Below are 13,181 nucleotides of genomic sequence, written 5' to 3' on the forward strand. Positions count from 1 at the left end.
CTACTCTGCAGTGGGCATGGGCGCTGGGTTTGGTTCTGGGGTGGTGATGGATGGTAAGTGGGACTGGATGTTATTGGCAGGATCCACTTCTACTTTCCCTACTGTTAAAGAATATCCTTCCACCCATAAGCAAAGTTGATATACTCAGCTAGAATCCATCAGGAGTTTTATCTCGGCATCATCATCTGTCTCTCGTCATTGAGTTCAACCCAGAACTCGTCCGTGAGCGTGCAGGTGGCACAATTGCAGATGTCAAAGACATTCATGTTTAATAAAAAAGATTGTGGGCAGACACTCTGTGTGAATGGCCCTGTATTCACATGACATAACTCGAGTTGAAGTTTCAAAAAAGTTGCCTTTTGATTCATTTCTTTTGATTGTAGGCAACAGTGCCTGGGAAGGGACGGGTTCAGTTCACTTCGTTTTCTGAAAGATCGACATCCTATTCATTGTGGCCACTAGTTTTTCTTCCTTTTTTGAAGGAAACTACTTTTCTTGATAGGAATTTAAGATTTAACTATAGTTCTGTATTATGATATTTGTTTTCAGTTTGGCTAGTCATTCATATGTATTAGTAATTATAATTATAAAGATATATAATTAGTGGCATTATCTTATCAAATTAATCAGTGTTTTTAAATTAATCATATGTTGGAGCCATTATATCGAATTGTAATTTTGGTTTGTGACACTAGAGGGCGTAATGAGTATATTTAAATAAGGTGATGATGAGTTACAGGTGCTTATATGGAAGGTCAAACTAACTTTTTGACCGTGTTGTGTTGAGTGTGCTGTGCTAGACTGTGCTTATGACCAACAGATTGGTTTGAATTAAATATCTAAATTTGTTAGTAGTAAGTCAAATAAGTAAAACTTGGAGTATTCATTTAAATGTTTTATTTGTTGTTTGAAATGCCAAATAGACAGTAAATGGATTAGCGTATCCAAATTTATTCTGAAAGTATAGACAATAACTTTTAGTTAAATCACAAATCAGTTTAAGTCAAAAGGTTTGACCAATCGAGCCTGGATGAGACATCAATGACTGAAGTGGATCGAATTAGATGACTACAGGAAAAATCATCTGATCTGAAGTCGAATGATCCTTTGATGGATTTATTTATTGTGGATTATTGCTTTGATTGATTGCAGATTTCAATGGACTACAAACCCGTGTGTGCAAAGCAAGAGAACAGCACAGAAGAATGCCAAAGTCTTTAGCCTTCAGCGCATCTGGAACTGAGGTATAAAAGCAATTTCACTTGAACTTGTGTTGAATGGCCATATATAAACAGTACACACACACACACACACACACACACACACACACACACACACACACACACACACACACACACACACACACACACACACACACACGCACACACACACACAAAGAAAGAAAGAAAAAGCGTTTAATGAAATTAACTGGTTTATCAAAAGCTCGAGTTTGCGCATGTTTAAGTTAATGTTTGGTGAAGTGGAGTGTGAACCCTGCTCTGCATTAGACTTGTCCAAGTGCGCAGACACAGTAGTGAACACACACCCAGAGCAGTTGGCAGCCATAGTCCTGTGGCTTTGGGGGTTCAGTTCCTTGCTCAAGGGTCTCACCTCAGTGGTGATATCAATGGGTGCTGGTTATTCACTCCCCCATCAACAATTCCTGCCGGACCTGAGACTCAAAACTGAAACCTTTGGATTACATGTCCGACTCGCTAACCATTAGGCCACAACTGCCCCTTACAATGTAAAATATGCAGTATTTAACCATATCTGTTTAACCATAAATATGCAGTATTTAAAGGTTTAAAAATAGCGGATGAAAATGAGTTTCATGATTTGGAAATAGAGTAAGATGGGGCTCAGACTCAGAAAGAAGAGAATGTTAAATAGTCTCTACAAAAACGAGAGGTTTAGCTTACTGCAAAGGGTTTGATGGCAAAACTCGATATTTTACAGAAACAAAGAAAGTCAACATTTTACAAAGCTAAAAGTTAATGGGTAATAGAGAATATAAAAATGAGGTCAAATGTATGTTTGAAATGTTTTGAACAATGCAAAGAAGGAAAAGAAGCACTCAAGTTTTTGATTGTTTTATTGCCTGATGAAGAGCAAAAATAACATGGGTTGTAGAATTCAGCAGTTTGGTACATAAAAGCTACAAAAGGAAAGTAATTGTGCTGCCAGTGAAATTGAACCCAGTGATAACGTTTCAAATGTTAAAACATGGGTTAGAAGTCACACTTCAAGCCACAAAAGAAGCCGCGACAGTTTGCACACCAGCAAATCTAATGCCTCTGTGAAACATGCACACCCTCAGCTCAAAGCAGAAAAACCCACTCTTTTCGCTCAAGCAGAGTCTTTAAAGCAGCACTAGGTAACTTTTCAACCTTCATTATATATTTTTTAAGACTCTTGTGATGATACATCGACTTACAATAGGTTGAATGACACGTCTGCCATAGCCTGATGGGGTCTGTATCGTTTTTAATCGTACTTTTAAACTTTGGGTTTCGGGTAGTAATCCGAGAACTAAAAGAACTACAAAATTCGACTGCTTTACGGCATATACGTCACTTCCACCAACACAGACACTTCCTTACATTCGGACGTGCGAGCCCAACTTTGTTCGTCGGATAATATAGTCATATCCGAAGCAGCAGAGACAAATAAGAAAGAAAAGGTTTTGTTGGAGGAAAGCAATAAGAGGAAATGAAAAAATGATGGGATTAAAGGCAGGACGAGGATCAAAATGTGACCAGCGTTTGCTCGTCAGCGTGAGAGGCGTGCCCGACCGATGCTGTCATGCTTGTTACGGTGAGCCACTCAAACATTGAACTGAAGTATCATATAGATTCTGTAAAACGCTAACCAATAGACTACTATAATGACGCTGGCTTGTAAACGTGAGCATCGTGATTATTTGGCGTTTGAAAAAAATAAAACCCATGAAATTATATTCATATGACATGCTGAAACATCTGCCACTGACTGTAACGTTACCTGGGATGAAGACATTTCACACGCGGCGCCAGAAGAACTCCTCCTGCAGTGTTCAGGGGAACTGTTAGTGCTGCACCGACCCGCGGGACGCTTTTATGAAGTTATTTGGCCCGCACCGCACCACTGTATATATTTTTACAACACGCCGCGCACCCGCGACCATTAAATAGACATACGGGGTCCGCGGGTTATGAGACGACCCGCACATCACTAGTTCAGGGCTATCAGGGTTGTCATGTCAACAAATGCACGCGCGATGGCATCCCCTGATGTAGGAGGACAGCTCTTACGACAGTAGTTGAGGACATTATTTTTTCCAAACTGTAGGGGGACCCCAAGAGCAAAAGTAGCCAAGTGGGGCTTTAAAAGCTAAGCATGATATTGAGCAACAGTTTGAATTGTTAGAGAAGTGTAAGGAACTAACGGATATTGATGCAAAAATCGCATCCTCCAATGGAAAGCTATCTGATCTCAGGACTTGTCAGCAAACATGCAAAATCAGTAACTGCATCTCTTCATTCAGAAGTTGAGACAGCCATGGATTAATTTGCAAAGCAGCATAGGTGCTATCTCACATCATCATGCATCTTCAAGACCTAGAGTAACTAATTCAGTAGGTGATAGAAGGTCTGATTTCACACAGAGTATGCTACACAAACATCAAGAAATAACAGAGTTGTTAACACAGCAGCAAAAGTCTCAAAATTTACCACCATGTGAGATTCCACTGTTTGAAGGGGATCCATGGCAATTCATTTTGTTCACTAAAGCTTTTAAACATTGTGTGAAAGGAAAAAACTAATAACAATGGTGATTGCTTGTAGTTCCTCTAAAGATACACAAGAGGGTGGCCAAGAGGAACAGTTTAAAGCTGTATGAATATAGCACCTGATAGAGGTCTAAGCACTGGATCTTTTCCGGCCAATCTTAAAGTGGCTACGGTCACTCATTTGCTCAAGAAGCTTTAAAAGATTACCGGCCCATCTCTGTCCTACCTTTCATTTCCAAGTTATTGGAGAAAATCGTGTTGGACCAGTTCCAACACTTTTTGTCAAATAACTCTATATATGAGGTCTTTCAATCTGGGTTTAGGACTGCCCACAGCACTGAGTCCACTGAGTGCTAAATGACATTTATCTGTCCACTGACTGTGGAGACACTGTGGTTCTAGTTCTTCTAGATCTGTCGGCAGCTTTTGACACCGTTGACCACCCTACTCTGTTAGCTAGACTGGGGACGTGGGTGGGCATAAAAGGCTCTGTCCTGTCATGGTTTCAGTCTTACCTTACTGACAGAAAGTTTTTAGTAAAAATGGGAAACTTCTCCAGCTCCATGGCACCCCTGAGATGTGGTCTTCCACAGGGCTCTATTTTGGCTCCCTCTCTATTTTCTCTTTACATGCTACCGCTGGGCACAATTTTTAGGAAACACTGTGTATCTTTCCACTTTTATGCAGACGACACCCAAATTTACATTTCAATCAAGCGCAATAATCCTGCAGCACTAAACTCTCTTCATCTATGCTTAGAGGAGGTGATGGCATGGCTAGCTCAATTTCCTATCCCTTAATGATGATAAGACCGCAGTCATTGTTTCCAGCCCAAGTGAAAGGTCCCAGTGCACATGTCCAGTCTTGGGGAGTCTATCTCCCTTTAAATCTACAGGAGTGCGGAACGTAGGTGTTCTTGTTGACCAGTCTTTAAAGTTTGATAAAGTTCTGGTTTCTACCAACTTCGCTTACTATCTAAAATCAAAGGCTTTCTCACTCCTATAACTCTGGAAATGGCGGTTCATGCTTTCATCACATGTCGACTGGATAATTGCAACTCACTATATTGCGGTATATCAGATTCTCAAATCTCCCGTCTTCAGTTAGTCCAAAATGTGGCGGCCAGACTCATCCATAATTGTCGCAAATATAATCATATCTCTCCCATCCTCAGATCTTTACATTGGTTACCAGTACGGCAGAAAATAGATTTCAAAATTCTTCTCTTTATCTTCAGATCTTTACACAACCTTGCACCGGTTTATCTCTCTGAACTTATTCATCCGTACATTCCGTCCAGAAGTCTCAGATCCCACGACCAGGCGCTGCTAGTAGTCCCTCGTGTCAGACTTAAGCGTAGAGGGGAGCGTGCTTTTGCGGTGGCAGGGCCTCGTCTGTGGAACACCATGCCTCTGGAGATCAGAACTACTCCAAACCTCTCTGTTTTTAAGTCTCTGGTCAAAACGTATCTATTCTCGTGAGCATATTGATTAATTATTTTAGACTGTTCTTATTATTTTACATTTTCTTCTTGATTCTATTCTTAATCTTAGCTGAGTTGTTCTCTATTTGCTTATGTATGTTTTGCTGCTTTTATTTTTATATGCTTGCTCTGTAAAACACTTTGGTCTGTCTAGCGGCTGTTTAAATGTGCTATATAAATAAATGAACTTGAACTTGATTTGAGCTAAGTTATAGGTGTAACCCCTACTGCTCGGACCGGGACTCGAACCCGGGTCCGCTGGCATGAGAGTCGGACGCTCTAACAAGGAGGCTAAAGGCTGCAACCTCTAGCGTCAGTCGCTAGAGCATCTCTTGAGGTCAGAGGAGTGAGGTTTACTCGCACAGCAACTACTACCAGCTGGCCTCTGTTACACTCACCCCCCTAAACCTCACTCCCATCCGGATCACGGCACCAATGTGACGGTCTTGCCTGGGCGGTCTGCACAATGAGGAAACAACACGTGGAAATGAAGGATCCAAGCAAGAAAGAATAAATCAGTTCCACAGCATATCTCGTTAGTTCTGCTCTTTATTTAAAACTATTTTCTCTTTTAATCCTTTTAAACTCATGCTTTGTGATCGTATAGTGGATTGTTTTAGAAAGAGAGAAGTTATAATAAACATTTTCAATGAATTAATCACAAATCAACTCAATGAAAGACAGAACAATTCAATTAAGTTCCATATAAAGGAAAACATCCCCACCTAGCGGTGAACATGCGCAATACATGAATAAAACAATTAATCCATTAAACACAACACATTTTACAAACATACCTGCACAATGAGGAAACAACACGTGGAAATGAAGGATCCAAGCAAGAAAGAATAAATCAGTTCTACATAAAACACAAGATAATGCACAAATTAATTATGATTGTGCCACGTATTACAAAATAAAAATAAATCATTATAAAACAACACATTCGACGCCAAACACATATGAAAAGTTCCCTAAGGAGTTCATAGAAAGAAACGTCCACAAAAAAAGGAAGTATATGCGTTTTACACACTTTTAACTGATAATTCTCTGCCTGCTCAAAACGTGCGACTTACCCACAGCATATCTCGTTAGTTCTGCTGTGGGCGGTCCCCATTCCACGAGCTAAATGCCATCACGTATTCCTGCAGATGGCGCTGTCCCCATTTATGCATCATTTAACACTAACATTTACACTCCGTTACATAGGCATCTCCTGCGCTGCATCAAGGCACTCTCATAATAACCGTTATCACTCATTAATACAAGGCTCAGATTAACTGTACAACGTGTGTAAGCATCCAATAAATTTATAAAGTAATTATTCCATCACAAATACATCTCTCAATCAAGTGGCTGTCTATTGTATTATACACAACATTATAATATTATTTTCAAATAAATTTTTACATTATTATTATTTAAAAATATTACTGCCCCTTGTTCAGTAATACTCTTGTAATACAGTAGCAGTGGCTGGGACAGATTTTAAGAATCAACTCAAGATGTGATCTAATCCTGTTTACATGAAATACCCCTGAGCAGGTTTAAGCTGACGGACCTGTTGAAGAATGAGAAAAAAAATCCAGAATATCACATTGTCTGATTTTTTTTTTTAGGAATTTATTTGCAAATTATGGTGGAAAATAAGTATTTGGCCACTTACAAAAAAGCCAAATGTTTGGCTCTAACAGACCTGTAACTTCTTCTTTAAGAGGCTCCTCTGTCCTCTACTAGTGATGGGCAGACCGAGGCTTCGTGAAACACTGAAACAGTTGAAGCAAATGTGCCGAAGCTTCGAAACAACACCCGACACCCGTCTCCATGACGCCATCTAGTGGACACTGGCGTGTATTGATCTGAAATAACCTTGACTGTGATCTACTATGTAAAAAAAACAAAAACGTTTTTTTAACATCTGGCTCACAACTACTTGGTTTTGTAACCTGTAGCCTCCTCATTGTAAATAACTTTAGTTTTGTTTTGTTTTTTGAAAAATTAAGATTATTAAAAGAAATAAAGCCACAATGTGTCATTTGTTCCATAACATTTTTATTAAAAAATATGAATTATGACATACAAATGAGTGAAAATTACTGAAAATTAAGTTAATGGATCCTGCATTCTGGGTCAATACAATACACACATCTCACTTTATGTGGTGTTTCCAAATGGAAATGCTCCCACACCAGATGTAGTACGAGATTTCGTTTTTGATTTTAAAAAAGCATTGTCATTTCATCATTGCGATATTTTAGAGAAGCATACATTTTTAAGCTTTGATAATTTTAGGCGTTTAAGTACTCTTGTTTAGTATACAAAATGTGACATAATCTTGCTCTCACTCCACTGCATGGCTTTTTTCAAAGACTTGACAGTGGAGGTTATACACGGGGCTGTATCAAAGGAGACTGCGTGATACCGTTTAGGCGCACCACTCTTGGGCAAAATGTTTTGTCAGTAATAGGTGGTAAACTCTGGAATAGCTTGCCCCTTTCAACAAGAGAATGTCATTTCCTACATTCAACACCTTTAAAACACACTTAAAGCAGTGCTTATTGAAAACCAGAGGTGTACTCATATTTAACTGTCATACATTTATCAATAGTGCATGTACACTTACACTGTAAATCTGAATGTAGTATAGAGGTGAATGAACAATGTCTTGCCATTTGTGTAATTTTTTGTTTCGTTTTTTGGTGAATGATGTTGTATGATTGTTGGCTGTCTTTGTTATTTTTGTTATCTGCCTATAGGGACTGCAGATGAAAAGTAGTTATTTTTACTAATTCTGGCATATTTACATGGAGTATTTTTATACAACAATGTTCATGAATATGCTTGGTCCCTATTAAATAAACGAATAAAATAAAACAAAAATATATATCACCTATGAATATCCTATCTATCTATCTATCTATCTATCTATCTATCTATCTATCTATCTATCTATCTATCTATCTATCTATCTATCTATCTATATATATATATATATATATATAATTCTATATATTCTATATATATAATTCTAACTTAGCCTATATGAATGTGTTACTAGCCTATATCTATCCTATCGGTCACTGATCAGTCAATATAGCCTATCTCATTTAAATCTAGCCTACATATAACTAACCATAGCGCACAATAAATCTCACTTATCTCACAAAATCTCTCTCCTCTCACAAAAACCCACGAGGTGAAGATGGATTATCTTCACTTTTAAACTGTGGGGAATGAGGTTCATTCAGATGTGTGACTGTGTGGTTTGTTCCCGCCCCTTTTAATCAAAGCAGTCTCGACAGGCGCACCTGATGAAACACTTCAGTGCTTCGTTTAGTGGCAGTCACGTGACATGGGTGTGTCGAATCACAGCTCGGAGTATGGCGCTCGCTTTGTGTCATTTCTTTCCTAACCACGCTTAAAGGCGTGTTAACGTGCGTGTGACATGCGTGTGGAGAACGTCTGAACGTCTGCCCGTCTACACGTCTGCCCCTCCAATGCCCGATAATTAAGCTATTATTAAAAAAGATTAAGCAATTTAGATGAAGTAGTAATTATTAAATTACATTAAGTAAAGCACATTCATAGCTATAACATTATAGTAATGAATTGTTCCAATTCTTTCAAAAACACAAATATATATATATAGTTAATAATACCCACACAACTCCTTTCAGACAGGTGCAAGTGTTTTCTATTGACTATGTTTTCATTGACTATTGTGTGAAATCATGCCTGTCCTTAACAGTTTATCTGCAGGCATTCTGCTTTTCTAATGATTTCTTTTTTATAAGCTAAAAAATACACATATTAAACAAATATTTACAAATTTGTTTTACTTGGTATTTTCCCTTAACTTTTGTCTCAATTGGCAGTTAAGTTTCAAATATATATAAATGTATTAAACAATTCTGTCATTATTGGAATTCTTGTAAGAACAGATTGACATTAAGAGAAGTCCAATAAACCACAGCTTTTTGACTGTCTCAATTTGGGTAAATCCAATTGTGGTTAAATTTACTATGGTCTATGGTTAAAAAAATGTTCAGTAATATCTTCCAGATTTTTAAACTTTAGATTTAAACAATATTTTCTCTATATAATATTAATATGGCAACTAGTAAACACACTAAGTTTAATCATCCTAGTATGTATGGAAAGGGGTAAACCATGCGTGTTACATCTAACCCCACATAAGGTTGTGCCCAGCACCCCCCATTGTATAAAAGTCTGACTACAGCTATGGAATAACAGTCATGTTTACAATACTTCAATAATGATTAACCAATATCAGGGGTGGGACCCATTTTCAGCCCGGGAGCCCAAGAACAGAAATGTAAAAGAAGCAAACAATACACACTATAAATAAGATTTTATAAACAAAACAAAAACACAACAACAACATTGGGTGGGCCAGTTGGGTAATGATCAGCCAGGCTTTTTTAGGCTACCCCAAAAACTGGTGAGTGAATAATTACAGAGGTCATGAATTTACAAAAATCTTCATATTCATGCCCAATGGGCAACTTCAATGTAATCACGTTGACACATTTACTAAATACATTTGCACATACTTGCCCTGAATGTCCTTTTTGTTTTTCTCAGTCACTTTGGTACATTTCCTGAATCATCCTTAAGATTTGCAAACCAGTAAATGCATTTCTTAAAATAATTTATTCAAGCAGCAGCAATAAATGGATTACCCGCAAAAGCCTGTAACACCTTCAAAATCCTTCTCAAAGTGAGGGCAGTGATTGTGTGTGTGTGTGTGTGTGTGTGTGTGTGTGTGTGTGTGTGTGTTACATTGTCTTTATAAAGTATATTTACTGTATCATCTAAAATACAAATGGACTACTGCAATACAGTAAGTATACAGTACAGTACAGAAAGCTGTCTGATTATACCCGTTCTGTCTACAAACGTTTGAATTATTAAAGACACTGTTGTTCTCCCAACATTCGGCTATATAACTTTTGACACACCTCAGTTATTTTAGGTCATGGTTGAGAACATAATCTGGAATAGTGTCCCTTATTTCAACATGTCCACAATCTCCACCTCTTCTACTGTTCTGCCTACCCTTCTACCACACATCCTTACTCTTCTTCTTCCCAGCTGTTGACCTGTTTGTTTCATTTGTTGTTCTTCCATTATTTACATGTGTAACACACTCTGTTTATTTATGCTTGCCAAATGAAGCTTCATGAGATGCACTCTGATCTACTTCAGAGAACTGGCTGATCATTGGTTGATTTAATGCTTTGCATTGCCCTTCATTAGTGAAATTCAAAATGTATAGCCGAGAAAAGCTTGCTATCATCAAAACATTAAAATATAGCACGTCATGGGAACCAACAACTTCACATACATTTAGGCTATATTAAAAAGTTTATAATGATTCACTTCTGGGTAATAGAATAAATTATATTACCCATAACTGAATCATTATTTTCATTGTGTGTATATATATATACATACAGTATTGTTCAAAATAATAGCAGTACAATGTGACTAACCAGAATAATCAAGGTTTTTCGTATATTTTTTATTGCTACGTGGCAAACAAGTTACCAGTAGGTTCTGTAGATTCTCAGAAAACAAACAAGACCCAGCATTCATGATATGCACGCTCTTAAGGCTGTGCAATTGGGCATTTAGTTGAATTAGTTGAAAGGGGTGTGTTCAAAAAAATAGCAGTGTGGCATTCAATCACTGAGGTCATCAATTTTGTGAAGAAACAGGTGTGAATCAGGTGGCCCCTATTTAAGGATGAAGCCAACTCTTGTTGAACATGCATTTGAAAGCTGAGGAAAATGGGTCGTTCAAGACATTGTTCAGAAGAACGGCGTACTTTGATTAAAAAGTTGATTAGAGAGGGGAAAACCTATAAAGAGGTGCAAAAAATGATAGGCTGTTCAGCTAAAATGATCTCCAATGCCTTAAAATGGAGAGCAAAACCAGAGAGACGTGGATGAAAACGGAAGACAACCATCAAAATGGATAGAAGAATAACCAGAATGGCAAAGGCTCAGCCAATGATCACCTCCAGGATGATCAAAGACAGTCTGGAGTTACCTGTAAGTACTGTGACAGTTAGAAGACGTCTGTGTGAAGCTAATCTATTTTCAAGAATCCCCCGCAAAGTCCCTCTGTTAAAAAAAAGGCATGTGCAGAAGAGGTTACAATTTGCCAAAGAACACATCAACTGGCCTAAAGAGAAATGGAGGAACATTTTGTGGACTGATGAGAGTAAAATTGTTCTTTTTGGGTCCAAGGGCCACAGGCAGTTTGTGAGACGACCCCCAAACTCTGAATTCAAGCCACAGTACACAGTGAAGACAGTGAAGCATGGAGGTGCAAGCATCATGATATGGGCATGTTTCTCCTACTATGGTGTTGGGCCTATTTATCGCATACCAGGGATCATGGATCAGTTTGCATATGTTAAAATACTCGAAGAGGTCATGTTGCCCTATGCTGAAGAGGACATGCCCTTGAAGCGGTTGTTTCAACAAGACAATGACCCAAAACACACTAGTAAACGGGCAAAGTCTTGGTTCCAAACCAACAAAATTAATGTTATGGAGTGGCCAGCCCAATCTCCAGACCTTAATCCAATTGAGAACTTGTGGGGTGATATCAAAAATGCTGTTTCTGAAGCAAAACCAAGAAATGTGAATGAATTGTGGAATGTTGTAAAAGAATCATGGAGTGGAATAACAGCTGAGAGGTGCCACAAGTTGGTTGACTCCATGCCACACAGATGTCAAGCAGTGTTAAAAAACTGTGGTCATACAACTAAATATTAGTTTAGTGATTCACAGGATTGCTAAATCCCAGAAAAAAAAAAATGTTTGTACAAAATAGTTTTGAGTTTGTACAGTCAAAGGTAGACACTGCTATTTTTTTTAACACACCCCTTTCAACTAATTGCCCAATTGCACAGCCTTAAGAGCGTGCATATCATGAATGCTGGGTCTTGTTTGTTTTCTGACAATCTACTGAACCTACTGGTAACTTGTTTGCCACGTAGCAATAAAAAATATACTAAAAACCTTGATTATTCTGGTTAGTCACATTGTACTGCTATTATTTTGAACAATACTATATATATATATATATATATATATATATATATATATATATATATATATATATATATATATATATACATACATACATACATACATACATACATACATACATACACACATATATATATATATATATATATATATAATGAAAATTAACCGCCAATTGAGACAAAAAGTTGAGGAAAAATACCAAGTAAATCACAAATTTGTAAATATATATATTTTTTTATGTTTCCGTAATAAGCAGTTTTAGCTTAGAAAAAAGAAATCATTAGAAAACCAGAAGAATGCCTGCAGATAAACTGTTAAGGACAGGCATGATTTCACACAATAGTCAATGAAAATATAGTTCCAAACAGCACACCAGTAGAAAACACTTGCACTAGTCTGACAGGAGTTGTGTGGGTATTATTACATATATATTTGTTTTTGAAAGAATAGGTTGAACATTTTCCAGTAATCTTAATAGTACAGTTCATTGCTGCCATCTACTGGAGGTTTTCATTTCGGCAACCCGGTTCAAATGAGCTTTCAAGAAGTGCACGATTTTTGAAAAGAAATTCAGAATATACTCAAGTAATGCATCCACTCTAATATGATTCTTTTTATTTATTATTGGATATAGGCTATGCTAAACCCATGCTAGTTTTTACTGTTGTGATGTTAGTTTTTGTATTTATTATTATTATATATTTTTTTATTAACTCACAAACCAAAAAGTATTTTCTTGATATTCTTCAAGGAAAGATAATTTATGCACTATATGTTAAATAGCAATTAATGTGCTTATCGGGCATCAGACGTTCAGACGTGCAGACGTTCTCCACACGTG

Source organism: Pseudorasbora parva, chromosome 3 (genome assembly GCF_024679245.1).
Source record: "Pseudorasbora parva isolate DD20220531a chromosome 3, ASM2467924v1, whole genome shotgun sequence".
Lineage (NCBI taxonomy): Eukaryota > Metazoa > Chordata > Actinopteri > Cypriniformes > Gobionidae > Pseudorasbora > Pseudorasbora parva.